This window comes from Ranitomeya variabilis, chromosome 2 (assembly GCF_051348905.1).
Source record: "Ranitomeya variabilis isolate aRanVar5 chromosome 2, aRanVar5.hap1, whole genome shotgun sequence".
Taxonomy (NCBI): domain Eukaryota; kingdom Metazoa; phylum Chordata; class Amphibia; order Anura; family Dendrobatidae; genus Ranitomeya; species Ranitomeya variabilis.
Window position 1 is genome coordinate 522,681,363 of NC_135233.1, and position 16,122 is coordinate 522,697,484.

The window sequence follows — 16,122 nt, forward strand, 5'->3', positions numbered from 1 at the left end:
CCCAGTCTCACTAACAGGAGCTCTGTGGAACGCTCGCTCTGTCTGCAACAAGCTTTCCTTCATCCATGATCTCTTTGTTACTACCAAACTTTCCTTCCTCGCCATCACCGAAACCTGTCTCACCCCTTCTGACACAGCCTCCCCTGCTGCGCTCTCTTACGGTGGCTTCCATCTTTCTCACACAACCCCGCCCCAGCAGCAAACATGGCGGAGGAGTTGGTTTTCTCCTGTCAGATAACTGCTCCTTCACCCCAATCTCACTGCCACCCTCTGTTACCCTCCCTTCCTTTGAGGTGCACTCTATGCGCATCTACTCCCCCTCCAACCTCCAACTGGCTGTCATTTACTGCCCCCAGGGCCAGCCACCACCTTCTTTGACCACTTCACCACCTGGCTACTTCATTTCCTTTCCGCGGACATCCCCACTATCATGGGTGACTTCAACATCCCCATTGACACTTCCCTCTCAGCTGCCACTAAACTTCTATCTCTCACTTCCTCCTTCGGCCTCGCTCAATGGTCTTCTGCAGCCACTCACAAAGATGGTCACACACTGGACCTCATCTTCACCCGCCTCTGCTCCCTATCTAACTTCTCTAACTCACCTCTTCCTCTCTCTGACCACAACCTTCTCACATTCTCTTCCCTCTCCACTCCATGTCTACAATCCCCACCCCACAAACTTTCACACCCTCGCAGAAATCTTAAACATCTTGACCTACACTCATTCTCTGAATCCCTCTTCCCTCTCACAGACATAAGTTCCTTACACAATGCGGATGACGCTGCCACTCTATATAACACCACAATAGCTGTAGTTTTGGAATCTGCTGCCCCACTTACACATATCAAAGCTTGCAAAATCAACAGACAACCCTGGCACACCAGCCTGACCAAAGAACTGAGGCGAGCTTCCAGGGCTGCTAAGCACAGATGGAAAAGATCCCACTCCAACGAGCACTTCATTGCATTCAAACTGTCCCTCACTACTTTCAAGACCACACTCGCCACAGCTAAACAAACCCACTTCTCATCTCTCATATCCTCCCTGTCTCACAACCCTAAACAGTTATTCAACACCTTCAATTCTCTCCTCCGTCCCCCAGCACCTCCTCCCTCCCCACTTATCTCAGCTGAAGACTTTGCCTCATTTTTCAAGCAGAAGATTGAGAACATCAGAGACAGTTTTGATCAACAACCCCCAGAGCCCTTCCTCCCGACTTCCCAGTCCTCCACCTTCAAAACCAACTTCTCCACCATTACAGAAGATCAACTCTCCACTCTACTCTCAAGATCGCATCTCATGACTAGGGTTGAGCGACTTTCATTTTTTTAAGATCGAGTAGGGTTTTGGGAAACCCGATTTTGTCCAGAGTCGAGTCGAGTGCAGTCGGCCGATTATCGCTAAAAGTCGGGGATCGACCGAAACACGAAACCCAATGCAAGTCAATGGGGAAGCATAGTCGGCAGTGAGTGGAGGCCAGGAAAACACCTACAGTGCCCATTTTAATGCCAAAAACATCCATTCTTGTTTCTGAAGCTTGCCAATCTTAATTAACTGTATAATAATAGTTGGGCATAGGGAATTGGGGGAAAGTTGTGGGGGGAGTAGGGCTGGCTCAAGTTTTTCGTGGGCCCAGGAAATGCGGACTACGTCACGGCGGTGTTGCAGGGAAAGGTAAGTATTTAAAAGTTGCAAGTGCTGTGATCCTGAGCAAGCAGGGGGGGGCCCACTCGTTCGCATTGCCACTGGCACAGGGCCCCTCAAAGTACGGCGGTGTGTTTGCATGGCGGGGGCGCCTCCCACCAGCAGCGACACTTTTGCGTACTCTGAGGGGCCCTGTGCCAGTGACGTCGCCAACGAGTATGCCCCCCCACCTGATGAAGGAACCTGCACTTTCATCTGCACCTTCCTCTTTGTCCCTGTGTAAGGTGGTATAACATGCGGGAAGGGGAACCTTACTTTCAGCAGGGACAGATTCTGGCTGTGTAGAGTACAAGGGGAATGTAGTGGTCTAGGTCAATGTACCAGCAGACTCATTTAGCAGTGGCTGGGCAATGGGCAGGATGAGGAGGAAACAGATATAGGGCCAAAGAATAAAGTAGGCTACATGCAGTTCAAAATTGGTAACAGGACTAAACAGGCGGCATTGCTTTGTTCAGTGGAGTAGCAAACCCAAGAGCAGCAGACACTGTTTCAAGGGCCTAACCACACTAGTAGGCCAAATGCAGTTTAATATCTGATAGTATAGGGCGAAAGCCAGAATGTGGAAGCTCAGCTTTGTTCAGTTGAGGACAACACCAGGGAGGGGCAGACACCTTTAGTAGGCCGGAAAAGCCTATTGCATTTTTTAAAATGGTAATTTGGAGCAGAAGGTTGAAGCTCAGCTTTATTTAGTTGAGGGCAACACCAGGGAGGGGCAGAAGCCGTTAGTAGGCCCTAACCACCATTTTTTTTTTTTTTAAAACCACTTAATGAGAGCCGGAAGGTTGAAGCTCAGCTTTATTTAGTTGAGGACAACACCAGGGAGGGGCAGAAGCCGTTAGTAGGCCCTAACCACCATTTTTTTTTTAAAAACACATAATGAGAGCCGGAAGGTTGAAGCTCAGCTTTATTTAGTTGAGGACAACACCAGGGAGGGGCAGAAGCCGTTAGTAGGCCCTAACCACCATTTTTTTTTAAAAACCACTTAATGAGAGCCGGAAGGTTGAAGCTCAGCTTTATTTAGTTGAGGACAACACCAGGGAGGGGCAGAAGCCGTTAGTAGGCCCTAACCACCATTTTTTTTTTTTTAAAACCACATAATGAGAGCCGGAAGGTTGAAGCTCAGCTTTATTTAGTTGAGGACAACACCAGGGAGGGGCAGAAGCCGTTAGTAGGCCCTAACCACCATTTTTTTTTAAAAACCACTTAATGAGAGCCGGAAGGTTGAAGCTCAGCTTTATTTAGTTGAGGACAACACCAGGGAGGGGCAGAAGCCGTTAGTAGGCCCTAACCACCATTTTTTTTTTTTAAACCACATAATGAGAGCCGGAAGGTTGAAGCTCAGCTTTATTTAGTTGAGGACAACACCAGGGAGGGGCAGAAGCCGTTAGTAGGCCCTAACCACCAATTTTTTTTTTTTTAAAACCACTTAATGAGAGCCGGAAGGTTGAAGCTCAGCTTTATTTAGTTGAGGACAACACCAGGGAGGGGCAGAAGCCGTTAGTAGGCCCTAACCACCATTTTTTTTTAAAAACCACTTAATGAGAGCCGGAAGGTTGAAGCTCAGCTTTATTTAGTTGAGGACAACACCAGGGAGGGGCAGAAGCCGTTAGTAGGCCCTAACCACCATTTTTTTTTTTAAAAACACATAATGAGAGCCGGAAGGTTGAAGCTCAGCTTTATTTAGTTGAGGACAACACCAGGGAGGGGCAGAAGCCGTTAGTAGGCCCTAACCACCATTTTTTTTTAAAAACCACTTAATGAGAGCCGGAAGGTTGAAGCTCAGCTTTATTTAGTTGAGGACAACACCAGGGAGGGGCAGAAGCCGTTAGTAGGCCCTAACCACCATTTTTTTTTTTTTAAAACCACATAATGAGAGCCGGAAGGTTGAAGCTCAGCTTTATTTAGTTGAGGACAACACCAGGGAGGGGCAGAAGCCGTTAGTAGGCCCTAACCACCATTTTTTTTTAAAAACCACTTAATGAGAGCCGGAAGGTTGAAGCTCAGCTTTATTTAGTTGAGGACAACACCAGGGAGGGGCAGAAGCCGTTAGTAGGCCCTAACCACCATTTTTTTTTTTTAAACCACATAATGAGAGCCGGAAGGTTGAAGCTCAGCTTTATTTAGTTGAGGACAACACCAGGGAGGGGCAGAAGCCGTTAGTAGGCCCTAACCACCAATTTTTTTTTTTTTAAAACCACTTAATGAGAGCCGGAAGGTTGAAGCTCAGCTTTATTTAGTTGAGGACAACACCAGGGAGGGGCAGAAGCCGTTAGTAGGCCCTAACCACCATTTTTTTTTAAAAACCACTTAATGAGAGCCGGAAGGTTGAAGCTCAGCTTTATTTAGTTGAGGACAACACCAGGGAGGGGCAGAAGCCGTTAGTAGGCCCTAACCACCATTTTTTTTTTTAAAAACACATAATGAGAGCCGGAAGGTTGAAGCTCAGCTTTATTTAGTTGAGGACAACACCAGGGAGGGGCAGAAGCCGTTAGTAGGCCCTAACCACCAATTTTTTTTTTTTTAAAACCACTTAATGAGAGCCGGAAGGTTGAAGCTCAGCTTTATTTAGTTGAGGACAACACCAGGGAGGGGCAGAAGCCGTTAGTAGGCCCTAACCACCATTTTTTTTTAAAAACCACTTAATGAGAGCCGGAAGGTTGAAGCTCAGCTTTATTTAGTTGAGGACAACACCAGGGAGGGGCAGAAGCCGTTAGTAGGCCCTAACCACCATTTTTTTTTAAAAACCACTTAATGAGAGCCGGAAGGTTGAAGCTCAGCTTTATTTAGTTGAGGACAACACCAGGGAGGGGCAGAAGCCGTTAGTAGGCCCTAACCACCAATTTTTTTTTTTTTAAAACCACTTAATGAGAGCCGGAAGGTTGAAGCTCAGCTTTATTTAGTTGAGGACAACACCAGGGAGGGGCAGAAGCCGTTAGTAGGCCCTAACCACCATTTTTTTTTAAAAACCACTTAATGAGAGCCGGAAGGTTGAAGCTCAGCTTTATTTAGTTGAGGACAACACCAGGGAGGGGCAGAAGCCGTTAGTAGGCCCTAACCACCATTTTTTTTTTAAAAACACATAATGAGAGCCGGAAGGTTGAAGCTCAGCTTTATTTAGTTGAGGACAACACCAGGGAGGGGCAGAAGCCGTTAGTAGGCCCTAACCACCAATTTTTTTTTTTTTAAAACCACTTAATGAGAGCCGGAAGGTTGAAGCTCAGCTTTATTTAGTTGAGGACAACACCAGGGAGGGGCAGAAGCCGTTAGTAGGCCCTAACCACCATTTTTTTTTAAAAACCACTTAATGAGAGCCGGAAGGTTGAAGCTCAGCTTTATTTAGTTGAGGACAACACCAGGGAGGGGCAGAAGCCGTTAGTAGGCCCTAACCACCATTTTTTTTTTTTAAACCACATAATGAGAGCCGGAAGGTTGAAGCTCAGCTTTATTTAGTTGAGGGCAACACCAGGGAGGGGCAGAAGCCGTTAGTAGGCCCTAACCAAAGTTGAAGGCCAAATGCAGTTTAATTTCTGATACTATAGGCCGAAAGCCAGAAGGTGGAAGTTCCGATTTAGACAGTGGAGGACAATTTGAATTAGGGACTGCAGACAGACTTAGTAGGCTGTCCCCTGTGGACCATGCATCCACCACATTAACCCATTGCGCCGTAATGGACACGTAATCTTCCGTGGCCATGCCTACAGGTCCATGCGTCTGTTGTCAGGTGCACCTTTGTACTCACAGATTGCCAGAGTGCATGGACAATGCGGTCTTCTACATGCTGGTGGAGGGTTGGGATGGCTTTTCTCGCAAAAGAAGTGTCGACTGGTTAGCTTGTAGCGTGGTACAGCGTAGTCCATCATGGCCTTATTAATAGTAAATAAAATATATAACTAGGCTCTATGAACTTTTAAATAGGTTCCAGGGGTACACGGGCAGCATTGGTGTGGTCAGTGGAGGAGTATTGCAAGTAGGGGCTGCAGACAGGCTATCAAAGGCCTAAAATAACAAACAGGCAGTCATGGCAGTTTTACATCGGTTACATGGATACACAGGCAGGCACTCCAGGCAGCATTGTGCTCAGTGGAGGAGTATTGCAAGTAGGGGCCGCAGACAGGCTATCAAAGGCCTAAAATAACAAACAGTAGGCAGTCATGGCAGTTTTACATCGGTTACATGGATACACAGGCAGGCACTCCAGGCAGCATTGTGCTCAGTGGAGGAGTATTGCAAGTAGGGGCCGCAGACAGGCTATCAAAGGCCTAAAATAACAAACAGTAGGCAGTCATGGCAGTTTTACATCGGTTACATGGATACACAGGCAGGCACTCCAGGCAGCATTGTGGTCAGTGGAGGAGTATTGCAAGTAGGGGCCGCAGACAGGCTATCAAAGGCCTAAAATAACAAACAGTAGGCAGTCATGGCAGTTTTACATCGGTTACATGGATACACAGGCAGCTAGGTGGTGAGTGGAGGAGTATTTAAAGTAAGGACCGCAGACAGGCTATCAAAGGCCTAACATAACAAACAATAGGCTCATGGCAGTTTTACAGCGGTTACATGGATACACGGGCAGGCAGCTTGGTGGTCAGTGGAGGAGTATTTAAAGTAGGGACCGCAGACAGGCTATCAAAGGCCTAAAATAACAAACAATAGGCTCATGGCAGTTTTACAGCGGTTACATGGATACACGGGCAGGCAGCTGGTGATGAGTGGAGGAGTATTTAAAGTAGGGACCGCAGACAGGCTATCAAAGGCCTAAAATAACAAACAATAGGCTCATGGCAGTTTTACAGCGGTTACATGGATACACGGGCAGGCAGCTTGGTGGTGAGTGGAGGAGTATTTAAAGTAGGGACCGCAGACAGGCTATCAAAGGCCTAAAATAACAAACAATAGGCTCATGGCAGTTTCACAGCGGTTACATGGATACACGGGCAGGCAGCTTGGTGGTGGTGAGTGGAGGAGTATTTAAAGTAGGGACCGCAGACAGGCTATCAAAGGCCTAACATAACAAACAATAGGCTCATGGCAGTTTTACAGCGGTTACATGGATACACGGGCAGGCAGCTTGGTGCTGAGTGGAGGAGTATTTAAAGTATGGACCGCAGACAGGCTTCGAAGGCCTAACACAATAAAATGGGCTGGCTGTAGGCACTTTAAAATTGGTTCCAGGGGTACACGGGCAGCAGTGGTCTGGTCAGTGGAGGCCTAGTGGAAGTATGGACCGCAGACAGGCTTCGAAGGCCTAACACAATAAAATGGGCTGACTGTAGGCACTTTAAAATTGGTTCCAGGGGTACACGGGCAGCAGTGGTCTGGTCAGTGGAGGCCTAGTGGAAGTATGGACCGCAGACAGGCTTCGAAGGCCTAACACAATAAAATGGGCTGACTGTAGGCACTTTAAAATTGGTTCCAGGGGTACACGGGCAGCAGTGGTCTGGTCAGTGGAGGACTAGTGGAAGTATGGACCGCAGACAGGCTTCGAAGGCCTAACACAATAAAATGGGCTGGCTGTAGGCACTTTAAAATTGGTTCCAGGGGTACACGGGCAGCAGTGGTCTGGTCAGTGGAGGCCTAGTGGAAGGAGGGAGCGCAGAAAGGCTTCAAAGGCCTAACATAACAAACAATAGGCTCATGGCAGTTTTACAGCGGTTACATGGATACACGGGCAGGCAGCTTGGTGGTGAGTGGAGGAGTATTTAAAGTAGGGACCGCAGACAGGCTATCAAAGGCCTAAAATAACAAACAATAGGCTCATGGCAGTTTCACAGCGGTTACATGGATACACGGGCAGGCAGCTTGGTGGTGGTGAGTGGAGGAGTATTTAAAGTAGGGACCGCAGACAGGCTATCAAAGGCCTAACATAACAAACAATAGGCTCATGGCAGTTTTACAGCGGTTACATGGATACACGGGCAGGCAGCTTGGTGCTGAGTGGAGGAGTATTTAAAGTATGGACCGCAGACAGGCTTCGAAGGCCTAACACAATAAAATGGGCTGGCTGTAGGCACTTTAAAATTGGTTCCAGGGGTACACGGGCAGCAGTGGTCTGGTCAGTGGAGGCCTAGTGGAAGGAGGGACCGCAGACAGGCTTCGAAGGCCTAACACAATAAAATGGGCTGGCTGTAGGCACTTTAAAATTGGTTCCAGGGGTACACGGGCAGCAGTGGTCTGGTCAGTGGAGGCCTAGTGGAAGGAGGGAGCGCAGAAAGGCTTCAAAGGCCTAACATAACAAACAATAGGCTCATGGCAGTTTTACAGCGGTTACATGGATACACGGGCAGGCAGCTTGGTGGTGGTGAGTGGAGGAGTATTTAAAGTAGGGACCGCAGACAGGCTATCAAAGGCCTAACATAAAAAAACAATAGGCTCATGGCAGTTTCACAGCGGTTACATGGATACACGGGCAGGCAGCTTGGTGGTGGTGAGTGGAGGAGTATTTAAAGTAGGGACCGCAGACAGGCTATCAAAGGCCTAACATAACAAACAATAGGCTCATGGCAGTTTTACAGCGGTTACATGGATACACGGGCAGGCAGCTTGGTGCTGAGTGGAGGAGTATTTAAAGTATGGACCGCAGACAGGCTTCGAAGGCCTAACACAATAAAATGGGCTGGCTGTAGGCACTTTAAAATTGGTTCCAGGGGTACACGGGCAGCAGTGGTCTGGTCAGTGGAGGCCTAGTGGAAGTATGGACCGCAGACAGGCTTCGAAGGCCTAACACAATAAAATGGGCTGACTGTAGGCACTTTAAAATTGGTTCCAGGGGTACACGGGCAGCAGTGGTCTGGTCAGTGGAGGACTAGTGGAAGGAGGGAGCGCAGAAAGGCTTCAAAGGCCTAAAATAACAAACAATAGGCTCATGGCAGTTTTACAGCGGTTACATGGATACACGGGCAGGCAGCTTGGTGCTGAGTGGAGGAGTAGTGCAAGGAGTGTCTGTCCCAGTACTCCCAAAATATAAATAGATGTTAATGTCTCGCAAAACAACCAAAACAAAAAAAAAGATGGCATACTTAGGTACAGGGGTGGGCTCATCTGCTGTGTTTCTGACATAGTAATTTGGCAGTAACTATTTAATGGTGCCAATATAGGACACAGACACAGACTACTTTAAGTTGCATCATAGATGTCTACAAATTTGTATTGTCAGTGCCAGACATTGAATGATGTCAGCGAATAGACTAAAGATTGGTGGAGCTGTGCGACATAATTTTGCACGTAGTAGAGCCCAGTTTGAGCTGGGGTAGGGGGGAACTCTCTTGAGGCCGGCGGGACCGCCCCAGGGCCACTCATGTTACAACGGTGTGTCTGACGTTGGGTGCGCACCACCACCGCCAGAGACACTACATTGTACTATGAGGGACCCAGTAGCAATGCCGTCAACCAAAAGCGAGCACACCCACCTCTTCAGACAAACAGCAGTCTCACGGGTGCTTGCGCCAAGTCGCGATACCACGGCCCCGTGTGGGGAGTTTGGCCATTTAGGGAGGTGTAAACATGTCGTATGCTGTACAATCTGCAGCAGCAAATTAGACATTAGAAAAGTAATTCACAGGCAAGAGCTTTTCATAGGAAAGCTAGGTGTCGGCCGGGCAAGGTGGGGCAAAAGATTTTGAAATCCAGTTGTGGTTCATTTTAATGAATGTTAGATCGTCAACATTTTGGGTAGCCAGACGAGTCCTTTTTTCGGTTAATATTGACCCTGCAGCACTGAATACTCTTTCTGATAGGACACTTGCTGCCGGGCAAGCAAGCTCCTGCAATGCATATTCTGCCAATTCTGGCCAGGTGTCTAATTTGGAGGCCCAGTAATCAAATGGGAATGACGGTTGAGGGCGAACATCGATAAGGGATGAAAAATAGTTAGTAACCATACTGGACAAATGTTGTCTCCTGTCACTTTCAATTGATGCAGCAGTACCTGTCCTGTCTGCGGTCATAGCAAAATCACTCCACAACCTGGTCAGAAAACCCCTCTGTCCAACGCCACTTCTGATGTGTGCACCCCTAACACTCCTAGTCTGCTGCCCCCTGGAGCTCGTGTGAGAACGATCACGTGCGCTGTGTGCTGGGAATGCCTGAAGCAAACGGTCAACAAGAGTTGATTGTTTGGTTGCTAATATTAGTTCCAAGTTCTCATGTGGCATAATATTTTGCAATTTGCCTTTATAGCGTGGATCAAGGAGGCAGGCCAACCAGTAATCGTCATCGTTCATCATTTTCGTAATGCGTGTGTCCCTTTGTAGGATACGTAAGGCATAATCCGCCATGTGGGCCAAAGTTCCACTTGTCAAATCTCCGGTTGTGATTGGTTGAGGGGCAGTTGCAGGCAAATCTACGTCACTTGTGTCCCTCAAAAAACCAGAACCCGGCCGTGACACGCAACCAATTTCCTGTGCCCCCGTGAAAGTTTCCGCATTAAAAATATACTCATCCCCATCATCCTCCTCGTCCTCCACCTCCTCTTCGCCCGCTACCTCGTCCTGTACACTGCCCTGACCAGACAATGGCTGACTGTCATCAAGGCTTCCCTCTTCCTCTGGTGCAGACGCCTGCTCCTTTATGTGCGTCAAACTTTGCATCAGCAGACGCATTAGGGGGATGCTCATGCTTATTACGGCGTTGTCTGCACTAACCAGCCGTGTGCATTCCTCAAAACACTGAAGGACTTGACACATGTCTTGTATCTTCGACCACTGCACACCTGACAACTCCATGTCTGCCATCCTACTGCCTGCCCGTGTATCCTCCCACAAATAAATAACAGCACGCCTCTGTTCGCACAGTCTCTGAAGCATGTGCAGTGTTGAGTTCCACCTTGTTGCAACGTCTATGATTAGGCGATGCTGGGGAAGGTTCAAAGACCGCTGATAGGTCTGCATACGGCTGGCGTGTACAGGCGAACGTCGGATATGTGAGCAAAGTGCACGCACTTTGAGGAGCAGGTCGGAGAACCCAGGATAAGTTTTCAATAAGCACTGCACCACCAGGTTTAAGGTGTGAGCCAGGCAAGGAATGTGTTTCAGTTGGGAAAGGGAGATGGCAGCCATGAAATTCCTTCCGTTATCACTCACTACCTTGCCTGCCTCAAGATCTACTGTGCCCAGCCACGACTGCGTTTCTTGTTGCAAGAACTCGGACAGAACTTCCGCGGTGTGTCTGTTGTCGCCCAAACACTTCATAGCCAATACAGCCTGCTGACGCTTGGCAGTAGCTGGCCCATAATGGGACAACTGGTGTGCAACAGTGTCATCTGCCGATGGAGTGGTTGGCCGACTGCGTTCTGTGGAAGAGCTGTAGCTTCTGCAGGAGGACGAGGAGGAGGAGGAGGGGGTGCGAACGCCTACAGCCAACTGTTTCCTAGACCGTGGGCTAGGCACAACTGTCCCTAAATTGATGTCGCCTGTGGACCCTGCATCCACCACATTCACCCAGTGTGCCGTGATGGACACATAACGTCCCTGGCCATGCCTACTGGTCCATGCATCTGTAGTCAGGTGCACCTTTGTACTCACAGATTGCCTGAGTGCATGGACGATGCGCTGTTTAACATGCTGGTGCAGGGCTGGGATGGCTTTTCTGGAAAAAAAGTGTCGACTGGGTAGCTCGTATCGTGGTTCAGCGTACTCCATCAGGGCTTTGAAAGCTTCGCTTTCAACTAACCGGTAGGGCATCATCTCTAACGAGATTAGTCTAGCTATGTGGGCGTTAAAACCCTGTGTACGCGGATGCGAGGATAAGTACTTCCTTTTTCTAACCAGAGTCTCATGTAGACTGGACTGGACTGGAGAGCTGTAGATCGTGGAACTTTCGGGTGTGCCGGTGGACATGGCAGACTGAGAGACGGTTGGAGACGGTATTGTTTCCGCCGGTGCCCTACATGCAATATTTCCTCCTACAAAACTGGTGATTCCCTGACCCTGACTGCTTTTGGCTGGCAAAGAAACCTGCACAGATACTGCCGGTGGTGCGGAAAATGGTGGCCTTACAGTGACGGAAGGGATGTTGCGTTGCTGACTAGCTTCATTGGCCGAGGGTGCTACAACCTTGAGGGACGTTTGGTAGTTAGTCCAGGCTTGAGAATGCATGGTGGTTAAGTGTCTATGCATGCAACTAGTATTTAGACTTTTCAGATTCTGACCTCTGCTTAAGCTAGTTGAACATTTTTGACAGATGACTTTGCGCTGATCAGTTGGATGTTGTTTAAAAAAATGCCAGACTGCACTCTTCCTAGACTCTGATCCCTTTTCAGGGATTGCAGACTGAGCTTTAACCGGATGGCAACGCTGTGCTCCAACAGGTTTTGGCTTTGACACGCGTTTTGGTCCAGATACGGGCCCGGCAGATGGAACCTGTTGCGATGTTGATGCCTGCTGCGGCCCCTCCTCCACCTCCGCTTCTGAACTACTGCCGCCTGCACCCTGTTCCCCCAATGGCTGCCAATCGGGGTCAATAACTGGGTCATCTATTACCTCCTCTTCGAGCTCGTGTGCAACTTCGTCTGTGTCACTGTGTCGGTCGGTGGTATAGCGTTCGTGGCGGGGCAACATAGTCTCATCAGGGTCTGATTGTGGATCTGTACCCTGAGAGGGCAATGTGGTGGTCTGAGTCAAAGGAGCAGCATAGTACTCTGGCTGTGGCTGTGCATCAGTGCACTCCATGTCAGAATATACTTGTAATGGGCATGGCCTGTTAAATGTTTCACTTTCTAAGCCAGGGACGGTATGTGTAAAGAGCTCCATGGAGTGACCCGTTGTGTCGCCTGCTGCATCCTTCTCTCTTGTTGTAGTTTTTGCTGAGGAGGACAAGGAAGCGACTTGTCCCTGACCGTGAACATCCACAAGCGACGCGCTGCTTTTACATTTACCAGTTTCGGAAGAGGAGGCAAAAGAGCTAGAGGCTGAGTCTGCAATGTAAGCCAAAACTTGCTGTTGCTGCTCCGCCTTTAAAAGCGGTTTTCCTACTCCCAGAAAAGAGAGCGTTCGAGGCCTTGTGTAGCCTGACGACGAAACTGGCTCCACAGCTCCAGACTTAGGTGGAATATTTTTATCCCCACGACCACCTGATGCTCCACTACCACTACCATCATTACCAGCTGACAATGAACGCCCACGACGACCTCTTGCACCAGACTTCCTCATTGTTTTAAAATCTTAACCAAAGTAACTTTATTTGTTGCTATCAAACAACTTACACGGTGAGCTATAACTTCAGTATGATTTCAATATCCCTTAACAGGTTGGTGAGACCACAAGGAAAATCAGGCACAATGTTACACACTCTGTTTTCTGTGGCACAAAATCACAGAGATGACACACACGCAGGACTGTCACTCAAGCACTAATGTCAATATTAATCTCCCACCTAATTTATTTATTTTTTTTTCTCAGGGAGACTTTAGAAACCAAATAATATTAAAAAAAAAAAAAAAAAAGGCTTTCTATGGCCCACAATTAGAGAGAGAGAGGTGGCACAACCAGGAGTCAAGACTGGCGCACAAGCTGAAAGGGCAATATTACTCTCCCACTGTTTTTTATGTTTTTTTTGTTTTTTTCAGGGAGACTTTAGAAACCAAATAATATTAAAAAAACCAAAAAAAAAAAAGGCTTTCTATGGCCCACTGAATGAGAGGGAGAGAGGTGGCACACCCAGGAGTCAAGACTGGCACACAAGCTGAAAGGGCAATATTACTCTCCCACTGTTTTTTTATGTATTTTTTGTTTTTTCAGGGAGACTTTAGAAACCCAATAATATTTTAAAAAAAAAATAAATAGGCTTTCTATGGCCCACTGAATGAGAGGGAGAGAGGTGGCACACCCAGGAGTCAAGACTGGCACACAAGCTGAAAGGGCAATATTACTCTCCCACTGTTTTTTTAGGTTTTTTTTTTTTTTTCAGGGAGAATTAGAAACCAAATAATATTAAAAAAAAAAAAAATAGGCTTTCTATGGCCCACTGAATGAAAGGGAGAGAGGTGGCACACCCAGGAGTCAAGACTGGCACACAAGCTGAAAGGGCAATATTACTCTCCCACTGTTTTTTTATGTATTTTTTGTTTTTTCAGGGAGACTTTAGAAACCCAATAATATTTTAAAAAAAAAAAAAGGCTTTCTATGGCCCACAATTAGAGAGAGAGAGGTGGCACAACCAGGAGTCAAGACTGGCGCACAAGCTGAAAGGGCAATATTACTCTCCCACTGTTTTTTTATGTATTTTTTTTTTTTTTCAGGGAGAATTAGAAACCAAATAATATTAAAAAAAAAAAAAATAGGCTTTCTATGGCCCACTGAATGAAAGGGAGAGAGGTGGCACACCCAGGAGTCAAGACTGGCACACAAGCTGAAAGGGCAATATTACTCTCCCACTGTTTTTTTATGTATTTTTTGTTTTTTCAGGGAGACTTTAGAAACCCAATAATATTTTAAAAAAAAAATAAATAGGCTTTCTATGGCCCACTGAATGAGAGGGAGAGAGGTGGCACACCCAGGAGTCAAGACTGGCACACAAGCTGAAAGGGCAATATTACTCTCCCACTGTTTTTTTAGGTTTTTTTTTTTTTTTCAGGGAGAATTAGAAACCAAATAATATTAAAAAAAAAAAAAATAGGCTTTCTATGGCCCACTGAATGAAAGGGAGAGAGGTGGCACACCCAGGAGTCAAGACTGGCACACAAGCTGAAAGGGCAATATTACTCTCCCACTGTTTTTTTATGTATTTTTTGTTTTTTCAGGGAGACTTTAGAAACCCAATAATATTTTAAAAAAAAAATAAATAGGCTTTCTATGGCCCACTGAATGAGAGGGAGAGAGGTGGCACACCCAGGAGTCAAGACTGGCACACAAGCTGAAAGGGCAATATTACTCTCCCACTGTTTTTTTAGGTTTTTTTTTTTTTTTCAGGGAGAATTAGAAACCAAATAATATTAAAAAAAAAAAAAATAGGCTTTCTATGGCCCACTGAATGAAAGGGAGAGAGGTGGCACACCCAGGAGTCAAGACTGGCACACAAGCTGAAAGGGCAATATTACTCTCCCACTGTTTTTTTATGTATTTTTTGTTTTTTCAGGGAGACTTTAGAAACCCAATAATATTTTAAAAAAAAAAAAAGGCTTTCTATGGCCCACAATTAGAGAGAGAGAGGTGGCACAACCAGGAGTCAAGACTGGCGCACAAGCTGAAAGGGCAATATTACTCTCCCACTGTTTTTTTATGTATTTTTTTTTTTTTTCAGGGAGAATTAGAAACCAAATAATATTAAAAAAAAAAAAAATAGGCTTTCTATGGCCCACTGAATGAAAGGGAGAGAGGTGGCACACCCAGGAGTCAAGACTGGCACACAAGCTGAAAGGGCAATATTACTCTCCCACTGTTTTTTTATGTATTTTTTGTTTTTTCAGGGAGACTTTAGAAACCCAATAATATTTTAAAAAAAAAAAAAGGCTTTCTATGGCCCACAATTAGAGAGAGAGAGGTGGCACAACCAGGAGTCAAGACTGGCGCACAAGCTGAAAGGGCAATATTACTCTCCCACTGTTTTTTATGTTTTTTTTTGTTTTTTTCAGGGAGACTTTAGAAACCAAATAATATTAAAAAAACCAAAAAAAAAAAAGGCTTTCTATGGCCCACTGAATGAGAGGGAGAGAGGTGGCACACCCAGGAGTCAAGACTGGCACACAAGCTGAAAGGGCAATATTACTCTCCCACTGTTTTTTTATGTATTTTTTGTTTTTTTCAGGGAGACTTTAGAAACCCAATAATATTTAAAAAAAAAAAAAAATAGGCTTTCTATGGCCCACTGAATGAGAGGGAGAGAGGTGGCACACCCAGGAGTCAAGACTGGCACACAAGCTGAAAGGGCAATATTACTCTCCCACTGTTTTTTTAGGTTTTTTTTTTTTTTCAGGGAGACTTTTGAAACCAAATAATATTAAAAAAAAAAAAAAAAAAAAAAATATAGGCTTGCTATAGCCCACTGAATGAGAGATAGCGCACACACAGCAGTGGCACACAAGCCCTGACTGAGGCCAATATTTTTCTCCCACTGATTGATGTAGTGTTTCTGTGTTGAGGTAGATTTTAGAACACAAATCACGGAAAAAATAAATAGGCTTTCTATGGCCCACTCAGTGAGAGATGGCACACACAGGGATGGCACTGTAGCAGAAATGCCAATCTTAATCTCCCCCAAAAAAAAAACAAAAAAAAAAAAAAAACTGTCCTACAATTACTATCTCCCTGCAGTAATGTAAGCCAGGTATGGCAGGCAGCAATAGGAGTGGACTGATGCACAAATTAAATAAAAAGTGTGGACAAACAAAAAAGATAGCTGTGCAGAAAGGAAGGAACAAGAGGATATGTGCTTTGAAAAAAGCAGTTGGTTTCCACAGTGGCGTACACACAGCAATACAGCTA